Below are 15390 nucleotides of genomic sequence, written 5' to 3'. Positions count from 1 at the left end.
GCGCCATTTTAGCGTGAGTCCCTTGAGCGGGAGTCAAAGGGTCCGACACGTGGGGAGAGTTAGTCGGCATAACTTCCCCCTCGTCAGAATCCTCTGGTGATAATTCTTTTAAAGATAACAGCTGATCTTTATTGTTTAAAGTGAAATCAATACATTTAGTACACATTCTCCTATGGGGTTCCACCATGGCTTTTAAACATAATGAACAAGGAGTTTCCATTATGTCAGACATGTTTATACAGACTAGCAATGAGACTAGCAAGCTTGGAAAACACTTTAAATCAAGTTAACAAGCAATATAAAAAACCGTTACTGTGCCTTTAAGAGAAACAAATTTTGCCAAAAATTGAAATAACAGTGAAAAAAGGCAGTTAAACTAACGAAATTTTTACAGTGTATGTAACAAGTTAGCAGAGCATTGCACCCACTTGCAAATGGATGATTAACCCCTTAATACAAAAAACAGATTAACAAAACGAAAAATATGTTTTTTAAACAGTCATAACAACTGCCACAGCTCCTACTTTTGAAGCCTTTTGAGCCCTTCAGAGATGTCCTATAGCATGCAGGAGACTGCTGAGGGAAGCTGAATGTCACAATTTGTAATTTTAACTGCACCAACTGTAACTTTTATACTATAACAGTGGAAAGCCTCAGGAAACTGTTTCTAGGCAAAAATAAAGCCAGCCATGTGGAAAAAACTAGGCCCCAATAAGTTTTATCACCAAAGCATATATAAAAACGATTAAACATGCCAGCAAACGTTTTACATTGCACATTAATCAGAGTATATACCTCTGATAGCAAGCCTGATACTAGTCGCTATTAAATCACTGTATTTAGGCTTTAACTTACATTAATCCGGTATCAGCAGCATTTTCTAGCAAATCCCATCCCTAGAAAAACTTAACTGCACATACCTTATTGCAGGATACCCTGCACGCCATTCTCCCTCTGAAGTTACCTCACTCCTCAGACATATGTGAGAATAGCAGTGGATCTTAGTTACTTCTGCTAAGATCATAGAAAAACGCAGGCAGATTCTTCTTCTAAATGCTGCCTGAGATAAAATAGTACACTCCGGTATCATTTAAAAACAATAAACTTTTGAAGAAAAAACTAACTATATTCTTACTACCTCCAGCTATGTTGAGAGCTTGCAAGAGAATGACTGGATATGGCAGTTAGGGGAGGAGCTATATAGTAGCTCTGCTGTGGGTGATCCTCTTGCAACTTCCTGTTGGGAAGGAGAATATCCCACAAGTAATGGATGATCCGTGGACTGGATACACCTAACAAGAGAAAAAGAAGAACAATCCCCCCCCCACATTACAACCCACCACCCACACACCCCTACTCTAAAACCCACCGATCCCCCCTTAAAAAAATCTAAGTCTAACCCCGAAGTGGTCCTTACCTGTCCTGAAGACCGGTGGAGAAGGTCCTGTTCCAGGCGGTGAAGTCTTCTTCCAAGCAGCGACCTCTTCTTCTTCCAGGAACCAGCTATTCATAGAATTACAGTAGCTCTTATTATATTGGCTATTCAAATCAGCCAATAGAATTACAGTAGCTCTCATCCGATTGGCTGATTTGAATTTGAAGGCTCAAATCAGTCAATAGGAATTCAAGGGACGCCATTTTTAATTGCGTACCTTGAATTCCTATTCAGTGTACGGCGGAGATCGTATGAAGAGGATCCTTCACGCTCCATGGCTCTACGGTCTTCAGTTCCAGCGTTGACGTTCTTCAGCTCCGCGGTCATCAGTCTTCAACTCCTCCGCTCCGCGCTGGCTGGTTCCTGGAAGAAGAAAAGATCGCCGCTTAGAAGGACACTTCACCGCCTGGAACAGGACCTTCTCCACCGGTCTTCAGGACAGGTAAGGACCACTTAGGGGTTAGACTTAGGTTTTTTTAAGGGGGGGATCGGGTGGGTTTTAGAGTAGGGGTGTGTGGGTGGTGGGTTGTAATGTGGGGGGCGGGATATTTCTTTTTTTTACAGGTAAAAGAGCTGATTACTTTGGGGCAATGCCCCGCAAAAGGCCCTTTTAAGGGCTATTTGTAATTTAGTTTAGGGTAGGGAAATTTTATTATTTTAGGGGGCTTTTTTATTTTATTAGGGGGCTTAGATTAGGTGTAATTAGATTAAACATCTTGTAATATTTTTTTATTTATTTTTATTTAGTGTTGTTTTTTTTTTAATATAGTTTAGTTTATTTAATTGTATTTTAGTTTAGATAATTGTAGTTTATTTAATTAATTTATTGATAGTGTAGTGTTAGGTGTATTTGTAACTTAGGTTAGGATTTATTTTACAGGTAATTTTGTAATTATTTTTAACTAGGTAGCTATTAAATAGTTATTAACTATTTAATAGCTATTGTACCTAGTTAAAATAAATACAAAGTTACCTGTAAAATAAATATAAACCCTAAAATAGCTACAATGTAATTATTAATTATATTGTAGCTATCTTAGGGTTTATTTTATAGGTAAGTATTTAGTTTTAAATAGGAATAATTTAGTTAATAATATTAATATTATTTAGATTTATTTAAATAATAATTAAGTTAGGGGGTGTTAGGTTTAGGGAGTAATATATTTTATGTAGGTGGTGGCGGTGTAGGGGGGTCAGATTAGAGGGTAATATATTTAATATAGGTGGCGGCGGTGTAGGGGGGTCAGATTAGGGGTAATATATTTAATATAAGTGGCGGCGGTGTAGGGGGGTCAGATTAGGGGGTAATACATTTAATGTAGGTGGCGGCGGGGTCCAGGAGCGGCGGTTTAGGGGTTAAACACTTTATTATGTATTTCGGTGGGGGATTGCGGTTGACAGGTAGATAGACATTGCGCATGCGTTAGGTGTTAGGTTTTATTTTGCAGGCATTTTAGGGAGTTACGCCTGCATTTTGTGGCGAGGTGAAAATGGAGTAAGATTTCTCCATTTTTGCCACGTAAGTCCTTACGCTGTATATTGGATACCAAACTGCACGTGTTTTGTATGCCAGTCTATGGGCCAAAAAACTACGGGCGAAGGCAGAAATATACGAGCGTAACTTCTATGTTACGCCGTATATGCGATACCAAACCCGCGCAAAATCTGGCATCGCCGGCTTCTGTGGGCGACGCTGCATATCGGATGGGGCCCCTGGTGTTTAATCAAATTATGATAACGTCACTGAAACAAAAGTATTTACAACATCAATAAAATAAATCAGAGCACTTTGTGTTTATTTTGCATATACTAATATTATTTAGTAAATATACATATTTAGTAAATATCCATCTTCTATAGATCACCTGTATAATGTTCAGATGATTATTGATTATGATTATTATACAATATGAAGGTGAATATGCTGTAAGCCAGACCAAAAGTGATTCCCCGCCAAGGTATATGGACACATTGGTGTGTAAAGACCATCAGCTAAGGGTCTTATGGACCTATATTGCTTGGGATATTTTTGTGCATAATATTTTTTTATTTAAATGAATAAAAGTTTTGGGATGCCACAGGTATAACATGAGTTTCAGAGGTAGATCAAGAGCATAATAAATAAAAAGTTAGGAACTACAGAAATCAAATTATTTCCCAAGCTTATTGGGAATATCTTGTTTTCTGCTTAAAATTCTTGTAAAAACATAAGAACGTGCATATTTTGTTGCACGCCACTTTTCTTTTTTTAGTTTCAAACAGAATGTCCCTATTTATTTAATTTTATTATCAGCAGCTTCAGTAGACTTAACACTATGACCAGCATCACACAAATAATATATGACTTAAACCCAATGGGGTCAATTTATCGATTGCCAGGCGGACATGATTCGCGCCCGACATTGCTAAATGCAGACAGCATACTCTGTCGGCATTTAACATTACACAAGCTTTTCTTGTGAAATGCTTGTACAATGCCGCCCCCTGCACATTCACGTCCAATCGGCCGCTAGCAGGGGTGTCAATCATCCAGATTGTTCAGGATGATTACAGTCTGCCACCTAAAAGGTGTCTTACGACCGCTGTTTCTTAACCTATGTTTCCAGGCAAGCCGGAAACTTCGGGGGTAGAAAGCAGCATCCGCTGTTTGTTAAAACTATGCCAATGAGAGAAACAGTACGTATGAAGAAAGTTCAAGTTTTTGTTTGTGACCTCTAAATCCACGCACAGAAAACCATTCTATGTCAGCTTGCTAACAGCCATTTTGATCAATCAATATATTGATTTGAAAGAAACATTTACATGTTTAGAAGTCTGCTGCATTATGTGCCATTTTTTTCACCAACAATAAAATGTGCACCTTCTGCACGCACATGCCCTATACTCCATACACATGTACTGAAGAGTAAATACATTGCTTGGTTCTCTGATTATGAAAAAGCATATGCAGAAATTGAGCTTCTATAGTTAATCTTACTAAGCCTTAAAGAGACAGTCTATTTAACCCCTGAAATGTTGATGGTGAAGCTCCACCTCTTTGTACCGCGGCTACCATCTTGGAGTACAGGTATTCTCACATACTGTGACAGAAGCAGTGTGTATTTACATATCAATGAGGTTGTCACATTTTTGACACCTGTATTAAGTGATTCAGGTTAGTGTGCATGATGCAGAGCAGGTCATTTTTGCAGTGGCTGCATTGCTCTATATTAGTACTTTTTAAAATATATTTTGTGTAAAACACTGTAAAAAATAAAATAATAAAAAAATATAAATCTCACACATTAAATGTATTATGCACACTAACTCCAGGCAAATGATACAGCTGTCAAAAAGTAGCAACACCACAGCAACACCAGGAAGCTTCGGTTTGTGGCAAATTTAAGGAGAACTGATTTGAAAAGAGCTGCAGGGAGAGGAAGACATACAATAACATTGTGAGTAGTTACTATTCTTTTGTAGTTGTGCTCAGCAGTTTTTAAAGGGACATAAAACAAGTTGGGATAGAGACAAAATATAATAATATGTACTTTTTTTAACTACTTTACCTACAATTTATACTGCAGTGCTTCACCATTAACCATTTCTTTTAAGTTTCCGAAATTGTAAAGCTCTAACTCCCCCCACACATTTCCTTCTATGGCTATATCTATCTTGTTGCTTTTGTAGAATGCAAAAGTGCACAGGGACTATATGCTGGAGCATGCCTAGAAGCTGTGAACTCAGTTGAAATACAATATAAAAAATAGAGAAAAGGCAGCACCAGCATTAAATTCAAAAAAACTCACTTTATTCTCTTACAGGCAAAACAAGTGTGACATGGAAAGAACGTCTGACGCGTTTCACGCCCCCTAGTGGCGTTTCATCAGAGACTACAGGTGTTCCTGAACATGGCCCTCTTATACTGGGACATATTAATTGCATATTTAACCCCTTAATGTGAAACAAACAAACATTAAAAGTATATGTATTTAACATAAAATATGCTACAGTGTACATTATCCAATATACATTAAAACTGAATCAAAGTAGAAAGAACAATTGTTGTATTTTATTTTATTTGCAGAGCCACTTTGGAAAATGACCTTTAATCATGATGGTATCTGAGTAATTAATTATTTCTCGTGTCCCCTATTCATAACTTCTGGGGAATTATATTTAATAAGTTTTTATAGATGTTATTATAAATATTATGGTATATACAATATGGATCCACAACAGACATGAACTATTTTTGATACTAAGATATATCTAGATAATTTTTGTAATAAACTAGTATCAAAAATAGTTCATGTCTGTTGTGGATCCATATTGTATATACCATAATATTTATAATAACATCTATAAAAACTTATTAAATATAATTCCCCAGAAGTTATGAATAGGGGACACGAGAAATAATTAATTACTCAGATACCATCATGATTAAAGGTCATTTTCCAAAGTGGCTCTGCAAATAAAATAAAATACAACAATTGTTCTTTCTACTTTGATTCAGTTTTAATGTATATTGGATAATGTACACTGTAGCATATTTTATGTTAAATACATATACTTTTAATGTTTGTTTGTTTCACATTAAGGGGTTAAATATGCAATTAATATGTCCCAGTATAAGAGGGCCATGTTCAGGAACACCTGTAGTCTCTGATGAAACGCCACTAGGGGGCGTGAAACGCGTCAGTCGTTCTTTCCATGTCACACTTGTTTTGCCTGTAAGAGAATAAAGTGAGTTTTTTTGAATTTAATGCTGGTGCTGCCTTTTCTCTATTTTTTATGCTGCATTGTGGCAATTGATTCATTGCCAATCCTAGGCACTGCACCCAGTCACCACATGACCTTCGTGTTTAACTTTGCCATTATCACGGCGGCGGCTGTGACGTCATCACCCTGAGCCACAGTTCGGACCGGCATGGGAGTTTGGAGCGGCCGCTTGCCTTATACCTCCAGTTGAAATACAATGCCTGTGTCTAAACACTGATAAGAGGGGGTGGAGCAGACTGCTCCAGACAGTATGGCTATTTAAGTATTTTTGCTTATTTTTTGAAAATTATTTTAAAATACTTGCCAGCAATTTTTAAACAATTTTTTTATGCAAACAATTTTTTTACTTAATTAGCCCTTTTAGGATATGCACAGCTCTTAACATGTTTTATGGCACTTTAATGTCCCTTTAAAAACAAAATATATTTATCTGGCTAGGAGGGACAGGGAATCTGTCTTTAAAACACAGATAGTTGGTTTAGAAACAGTACATATTAACAAAGCTACATGAGATGACCATGAAAATCTGTTTCTATAAGCCCAAAAAAGAGACAAATTGCAGTATAATAGCATATATTGAAAAATAATATATACAAATACCTGCATGCCTTACATTTATCAGAATTGTCCTCATATCCAAAACATTTGAACAGTCAGAAGTTGCAATGTATTAGATTTAAAACACCAAACACAAGAAAAAAAATCAACAAGGATTAGAACTGAGAATGATTTCAAAGAGCGTTTTTATTCACAGGTCTTTAATGTATGGTCGGACATAGTGAGTTAACATCAGAGGTTGCCATGTAAACATCATCACAAACAAAAACATAGTCAGAAATAGAGTAAAAAATGTTGATTCATACTGAATGGAGGTTATTTGTCATGCTTAGCTGAGTAAGTATGAGTGGTACAAGTATTCACATCTTATCATGGGCTTAAATCTAGCATTGTGTTTTATTTATTTAGTACTTTATTATTTAAATAATACATAATAATAATTAAATAAATTATAATTTAATGTATTTATTTAACAAAGATTTTTATTTTATTTTTTTGGATAAACCTGTGTTGTGTTTGCAATTGTTTTATATCCACGAGAGCAAAGTATTTTTGTGCATTTTTTTAACAAAAGATCAAAAAGTTAAACAATAAAGACAATTTTTCACAGCCTTCTTTGCTCACATTTACCAAGGGTGCCAATATTAGTGGGGGGCACTATATATATATATATATATATATATATATATATATACACACACACATACACAGGTGGCCCTCTGTTTACGCCGGTTCAATTTGCGCCATTTCAGAATAACAACCTTTTTTTCAGTCATGTGACTGCTATTGAAAAAATTGAAAAGCATTGAAAAGCAGTGCACTAATTAAAATAGACAGGAGGTGGAGCTGTCCGCTTGTGTTGCAGCAAAGTTATGTAAGCTTAGCAGACTGAAATTAATCTGTGTAGACAGAACAGACATTAGCTATCGAGCAGCTTTCAAAGGAACACGATCTAGCAGCTTTCAAAGGAACACGATCTAGCAGGCACTTCCCTATTATTTTCCTGTCCAGCTGCTTGAGGTGAGGGTGTCTAACTGCTTAATCAGTCCAGATTGAAATGCATAGAATAGGTGCAGACCCAATATTATCTAACATGCTAACAATGCAGAGAACTGTTTGCAGAAAAATGCAAGTAAAAAAATGTTTTTGTTCATTAAACTTAGTTTGATGATACAGTCTGTTGTGTGATTATTAGCAAATGTTTTTTTTCACTAAACTTAGTTTGATGATACAGTCTGTTGTGTGATTATTTAATTAGCTTTATAATGCTGTTTAGTATTTAAAGTCTTCATTTCAAAGCTATAAAAATAATGTATTAGGTATTACTTATGTCAATTTTGAGAGGGGCCTGGAATCTAACTCCCTCACTTCCCATTGACTTACATTATAAACTGGGTTTCAATTTACAACGGTTTCGATTTACAACCATTCCTTATGGAACCTAACCCCAGCGTAAACTGAGGGCTACCTGTATATATATATATATATATATATATATATATATATATATATATATATATATTTATATTATGAATTCCAGTACTACTATTGTAGAGTTGAGGGAGGGGGAATTGAACAGTAAATAAATGCTAGATATTATGTATGTAAAAGCAAATTTGAAACCTAGGAAATGACAAAGTGTGCAACAATATTTGTGTGTAATGTTAAAGTAACTAATTAACATTTTTTAAAGTCCCTTTCATATTGCTACGGTCCACACAATCTTTAATTGCACACTCTATTTGTCTCCAATTGTCTTCAGCAGAAGATTTTAGATAAGGGAACCTTAGATTTCAACATGACGGAAAGAGAGAACCCAGACCATTTAAAAGGGTGTTGCTGCAGCTGCCTGTAATAAAATCAACTCTTAATTCCAAAATCAAAATTTGGAAACAGCACTTACAGCTTATATTCAGGCACAGAACCGCATATCTGCCACCCTCAGGAATAGTACAAAAAAAAAAAATTTGGTTTCACCTTCTATTATTAAATATTGACCTTGATTTCTTACATCAGGGTCGAGGCAAATTCAGACAATGTTTTGGACATAGTATAGGTCCATGACATTGTCTGTATTCCTTGGACACTGGTCCAAAAATCAAGGTCTGATTTTAAATCAGAAAGGCTGGAACCAGATTCTTATTTTTCAATACAATCAACTTATCAACCTCTTGCTTGAGTACATTTTAAGCAAACTCATTCTTTTCCTTATTCTGAAATCTCATGAGATCACAGTGAAAACCAGTAGGCATGGTTTGAACTCAGCACTGATAACTTTTGTCACCACACAGATGAAGATAGGAAAAGAAGGTGAACTGTAGCTGCTCACAGAACAGTTACTGTGAATTGATCTTAGTTTTAGGTAAAGAAGTAAACAAATCTTTTATATATGTGTGTGTGTATATATGTATATATGTACCTATGCTCCAGTCACTGTCTGTTTACTGATACTGATCTGTATTACTTTATGTGAATTAAAATGTATGTTTTATCCTTATTTCCTCCAGCAGTGTGATGCCTTTGTTTCAAGTATTAATTGATCTTTCGGCTGTGGGTTCAGGGAATGTTTTCTTTGCTGTATATATATATATATATATATATACACACACATACACACACTTTTTTCTTTCTCAACATTGTTGAATAAAGAAGAATGTATGCTGAGTAGCATGTTCCTTTAATGTCATCACATGCAATGGGGAAGAGCAGAGGCAATTCTGCATAGAACTCTTTGTATACAGATAAGAGGGTATATATATAACCCTTGTGTAAAATAAGTGAAACTTTTCTTTTGAAGAATAAAAATGTTGCATACCTCTCTAAAATGTAAATGATCATCTATAAATTATCAATCACTTGCAACACGGTCTAGAGAGTTTTGGTGAAGAGGGATTAAATGAAGTGCATGCAGAAAGAACAGCTCTCTACCAGCAATGAACAACAGCTCGGTAGCTTGTTCTACGGCGAGTTACCACCTAGGAGCAGCGTCTTTTTGCCCAATTCTGCTTTTCATAGAAGAGAATTTTCCTGAAGTATATCAGTCTGATCCCGCCTAGTAAGGTTAGTTCAGCCCGCAAATACCAGGCAATCCTCCTCTGAGCAAGCAACATGGCAACCACAGACAATCATTTGGGCCTTCTGTGTGCCTCGACGGTGCGGTGCAGCCATATCCCTCTAAGCACACTGGGCAAGGAGTCCACGCCTGCTTGTCCACATCACCCTTAGGGAGACTTTCCCAGGGTCATAATACAAATGCATACAGAAAATGAAATGCTCTACTAGGAATGAACAACAGCTTATTAGGTTGTTCTATGACAAGTTACCACATAGGAGCAGCCACTTTAGCCCAATTGTGCTTTTCACAGAGGAGAACTTTCCTGAAGTATATCAGTCTGATCCCGCCTAGTAAAGTCAGTTCAGCCCCCAAATACCAGGCAATCCTCCTCTGAGCAAGCAAAATGGCAACCACAGACAATCGTTTGGGCCTTGACGGTGAGGTGCAGCCATATCCCTCTAAGCACACTGGGCAAGGAGTCCACTTCTGCTTTTCCACATCACCCTTAGGGAAACTTTCCCAGGGTCATAATACAAATGCATACAGAAAATGAAATGCTCTACAAGGAATGAACAACAGCTTATTAGGTTGTTCTATGACAAGTTACCACATAGGAGCAGCCACTTTAGCCCAATTGTACTTTCCTGAAGTATATCAGTCTGATCCCGCCTAGTAAGGCCAGTTCAGCACCAAAATATCAAGTAATCCTCCTCTGAACAAGGAACATGGCAACCCCAAATGATAGTTTCAGACTTCTGTTGGTCTTGTCAGTGAGGTGCACCCATATTCCTCTAAGCACACTGACCATGTCTCTATGTCTGGTTTCTCCCATAACCATTAAGGAGACTTCCCTAGAGTCATAATACAAATGCATACAGAAAGAGAAGCGCTCTCCCGGGAGTTCTCTGGTTGAGCACTACTGAGCACTACTTTCTTTTAGTGGATTTAATGAAGTTCCTATCTCCCAAATCACAAAGAGTTCTTGTTTTAAATGAGGGGAGTTACACAGTTGTTATTGAGGCAATAGTCTTCCCTTGCAACAAGGAGTAGTAAGGCTACTGAGGACAAACTCCCTTATTCAAAAGAGGATTATTCTGTATTTACATAAGGGATCATGTGCCACTGTGTTAAATGGAAATAATTTGTCCTCAAGGTGCCCTAAAGGTGCTCTAATTTGTAAATGAAAACCAAGTAATCCATTTTAGCACCAAAACTAAGCAAGTGATCTATTTTATAAGAGGCTATAAGAAGGTAGTCACCTCTTTCAATGGAGGGATCAAGCATTAAGCTATACAATTTGCATGCCACTTTATTAAACTAATGTCTCTGAAAGTTTCTTAGAGTTTACCCTCCCCCCTCTGTAACTGTTCCACAGTGATTATATGAGCTATTGTGGAACAATTACATAGTGGGGAGTACCGTGACATGCAAATCTCACCTTGTACAAAGTAAGTGCATTTTAGTGGGGTTTCATTCTTTGTATATTAATGTGGTTGATGCACTGTTTATGATTGTGTTTTAGTGCATTATCTTTAGACCAGGAGGATTAAACAGCATGCACTACAAAAGTAACTTCAAAACTTGAAATTCACTGATCACCCATACACACTATGGGGCCGATTTCTTGATGTGTGGACGGACATTATCTGCTGTAGCGGATCATGTCTGCAGCACATCGATAAATGCAGACCGCATATGCTGTCGGCATTTATCATTGCACAAGCATTTTACTAGAAATGCTTGTGCAATGCTACCCCCTGCCTATTCACGGCCAATCGGCTGCTAGTAGGGGGTGTCAATCAACCCGATCGTATGCGATCAAGCGGATTGCTGTCCGTCTCCTCAAAGATAGTGGATGAGTTAAGGAGCAGCCATCTTAAGACCACTGCTTCTTAACTCCTGTTTCGGGCGAACCCGAAGGCTTGCGCGGAAACAGGTGCATTTGGCACAATTCGGGCCTTAATAAATTGGCCCCTATATATTTGAAATAAGACTGTACAAGTAGCAAAACATATTATCATTTAATATTATATTACACTGCTGCCAGGTGATTACCAGAGTAATGAGAAAAGAACAAAACAGATATAATATGTGGATGTCATCAACAAAGAAATGCCAAAATCAATGATTATGTGAAAATAGTGGAAATGTTTAAAACAATAGCTTTAAGGTAGAGAAATATCTCAGCAGTAAAGAGGTTGAACTCATCCCATACACAGATATAATTACGACATTTGTTGTCACTAGGGTTTGAACTAGATAGAAAATATACTGTACATCAACTGAAATTCCAAGCTGTTACAACATAGTTAAATAATATGAAAATATATTGTTTATTTTATTTATTTTAAACTTCAAATTATCATTAAATTTATCATCAGCATTTATTTTCCATGACATTATGAACCAGATCTAGTGCCAAACTAAGACCAGACTAACTGTTGAAGCATTTGTTGTAACATAGAAACATAGAAACATAGATATTGACGGCAGATAAGAGCCATAGGCCCAGCAAGTCTGCCCGACCTTACCTAACAGTATAAACTTATCTAGTTCGTAGGAACCCCACAGCTTTTGTTGCTACTACCTCTTGAGGAAGTTTATTCCATAAATAAATCACTCTTTCTGTAAAGAAGTGCTTCCTCAAATTACTCCTGAATCTACTACCCTTTAGCTTGAGCTCATGACCCCTTGTTCTTGAATTTTCCATTTTATGTAAAATACCCACAGCCTCAGTTTTACTAAACCATTTAATGTACTTGAAAGTTGCTATCATATCACCTCTTTCCCTTCTCTCCTCTAAGCTATACATATTTAGGTCATTGAGCCTATCCTGGTAAGTTTTATTTTTTAGACCATGTACCATTTTGGTAGCCCTCCTACAACTGCAATAGACTGGACTGGAATTTTACTCATTTTCATTTTGTTTCAGATATGAAAAGAAAAAAAAAAGGATCTTTTTATGCACCTTATACATAAATATGAAAGAAAAATATTAGCTTTACAGGGACATATTAGTTTATGTTAAATAGTGACTTCAGCATATTATTTTTAGTTTTTCTTAACGTTCTTACCTAATTTAAGGCCTACAGGTGAAATCTTATAGAGAATCCAACACACAGGAAACAAAAATAATTTCTTCTCTGGAGCGGGATAGACTTATCAGAAAAATGCTCCTTCACTATGGAAACAAAATGTGTGAAAAGGATTAAGTGAGAAAATAAAGTTAAATCAACACTGTTAGAAAAATGCACAAATTTCTAGAGCTAGTGATAAACTAAAAATTAAAGTTCACATACAAATAGAAAATGTAAGTGTTCCTGTAGATTGGGTTTAATTTGCGCTGCTTACGCACTAAACAGACAGAGATAGATAAGAGAGAGATAGCTGATAGATAGATATATAGATATATAGATAGATGAAAGATAAATGAGAGTCAGAGACAAATAGATGCCCTGCCAACTTTGAAAGTGTCACAGAAAGTGTTGTCACAAAAGCAAATCTAAAATATACAGAAATTGGTTACCTCCTCAATTACAATGAAAGGTATTTTTTTAATATACTGCTTGTCAATATAATAACAGAAAGAGGTATATAATAGTTAAATATTTTTTACTAGCATAGTAATAGGAATTGAAGTAATTAGATACTAAATGATCATTTTGATTTACTATACTGTTTGTATTTAAATTTTACCTGAATATAGAAAATATAGGGCTAGATTACGAGTTTTGCGTTATGAGGGGTGCGGTACTAACTTGCAAGTTATTGTCACCGCTCACTTACCTACAGCGCTGGTATTACAGGTTTTACTAAACCCGGCGTTATTAGGCAAGAAGTGAGCGTAGAGCAAAATTGTGCTCCATACCGCACTCCAATACCAGCGCTGCTTAAGTCAGTGGTGAGCTGGTTGTACGTGCTTGTGCACGATTTCCCCATAGACATCATGGGGAGAGCCGGCTGAAAAAAAGCCTAACACCTGCAATAAAGGAGCGTAAAGCTTCGTAACACAGCCCCATTGATTCCTATGGGGAAACTAAAATTATGTTTACACATAATACCCTAACATAAACCTGAGTCTAAACACCCCTAACCTTACACTTATTAACCTCTAATCTGCCGCCCCCGACATCGCCAACACCTACATTATACTTATTAACCTCTAATCTGCTGCTCCGGACATCGCCGACACCTACATTATACTTATTAAACCCTAATCTGCTGCCCCCAACATCGCCGACACCTACCTACATTTATTAACCCCTAATCTGCTGCCCCCAACGTCGCCGCCACTATACTAAATTTATTAACCCCCAAACCTAAGTCTAACCCTAACACCCACTAACTTAAATATAATTTAAATAAATCTAAAGAAAACCTACTATTAATAACTAAATAATTTGTATTTAAAACTAAATACTTACCTGTAAAATAAACTCTAAGATAGCTACAATATAACAAATAGTTACATTGTATCTAGCTTAGGTTTTATTTTTATTTCACATGCAAGTTTGTATTTATTTTAACTAGGTAGACTAGTTAGTAAATAGTTATTAACTATTTACTAACTACCTAGCTAAAATAAATACAAATTTACCTGTAAAATAAAACCTAACCTGTCTTACACTAACACCTAACCTTACACTACAATTAAATAAATTACCTAAATTAAATACAATTACCTAAATTAAATACAAATACCTAAATTACAGCAAAAAAAACCCACTAAATCACACAAAATAAAAAACAAATTACAAGATATTTAAACTTTGCCCCAAAGAAATCAGCTCTTTTACCTGTAAAAAATAATAATACAAACAACCCCCCCCCAACAGTAAAACCCACCACCTACACAACCAACCTCCCAAATAAAAAACTTACTATAAAATCAAACAAGTTCCCCATTGTCCTGAAAAGGGCATTTGGATGGGCATTGCCCTTAAAAGGGCATTTAGCTCTATTGCTGCCCAAACACTAATCTAAAACTAAAACCCACCCAATAAACCCTTAAAAAAACCTAACACTAACCTCTGAAGATCCACTTACATATGTTAGAACCACATAAAGGCCCAGATTACAAGTGGAGCGGTACTGAACGTTGCCACTCAAGTGCTAACTTCACTAGCTGTAAGCTTTTTGCGCGTGTGGGAAAAAACACCCTACACACAAATCCAATCACATATTCTCAAGTGCGCTAACCTGACATAAAAAATATGAAGATTTCACATTCTAATATTCTTCACATAGAAGAATATGTTCTATTTCATAAATACCTATTTCTACATATATCTGATGTTATTTTGGTATAATATAGATCCATACAAATTTTCACATTGATGTCAGAAGTCCAGTGAGTGCTTTTCTTCTTATCTGCTTTATACCTGTCTACAGCACCCTGGCAGTTGCAGGACGGTGGTGAGAGTGCATATACCAACCCTCTTTGAGATATATATATGTGTGTGTGTGTACATGTGTATTGATGTGTTTATATGTCTGTAAATACATATATACACACAATAAATACATATGTACACACAATAAATACATATATACACACAAACACACATATATATATATA

General features: G+C 36.2%; 1 protein-coding gene across 1 annotated transcript in view; it reads right to left on the bottom strand.

The window, feature by feature from the left end:
* MAPRE2 (microtubule associated protein RP/EB family member 2) overlaps positions 1–15390 on the bottom strand; it is a 546785-nt gene that overhangs the window by 305272 nt on the left and 226123 nt on the right. The window contains exon 3 of the mRNA XM_053715023.1: positions 12887–12993. The gene's annotated coding sequence lies outside the window, so the exon portion shown is untranslated. The remainder of the gene's footprint in view (positions 1–12886; positions 12994–15390) is intronic.

The sequence above is a fragment of the Bombina bombina genome, chromosome 5 (genome assembly GCF_027579735.1).
Source record: "Bombina bombina isolate aBomBom1 chromosome 5, aBomBom1.pri, whole genome shotgun sequence".
In the NCBI taxonomy this organism is placed as follows: domain Eukaryota; kingdom Metazoa; phylum Chordata; class Amphibia; order Anura; family Bombinatoridae; genus Bombina; species Bombina bombina.
The sequence above is the reverse complement of the archived record's forward strand: the minus strand, read 5'-3'. Positions and strand labels throughout refer to the sequence as shown.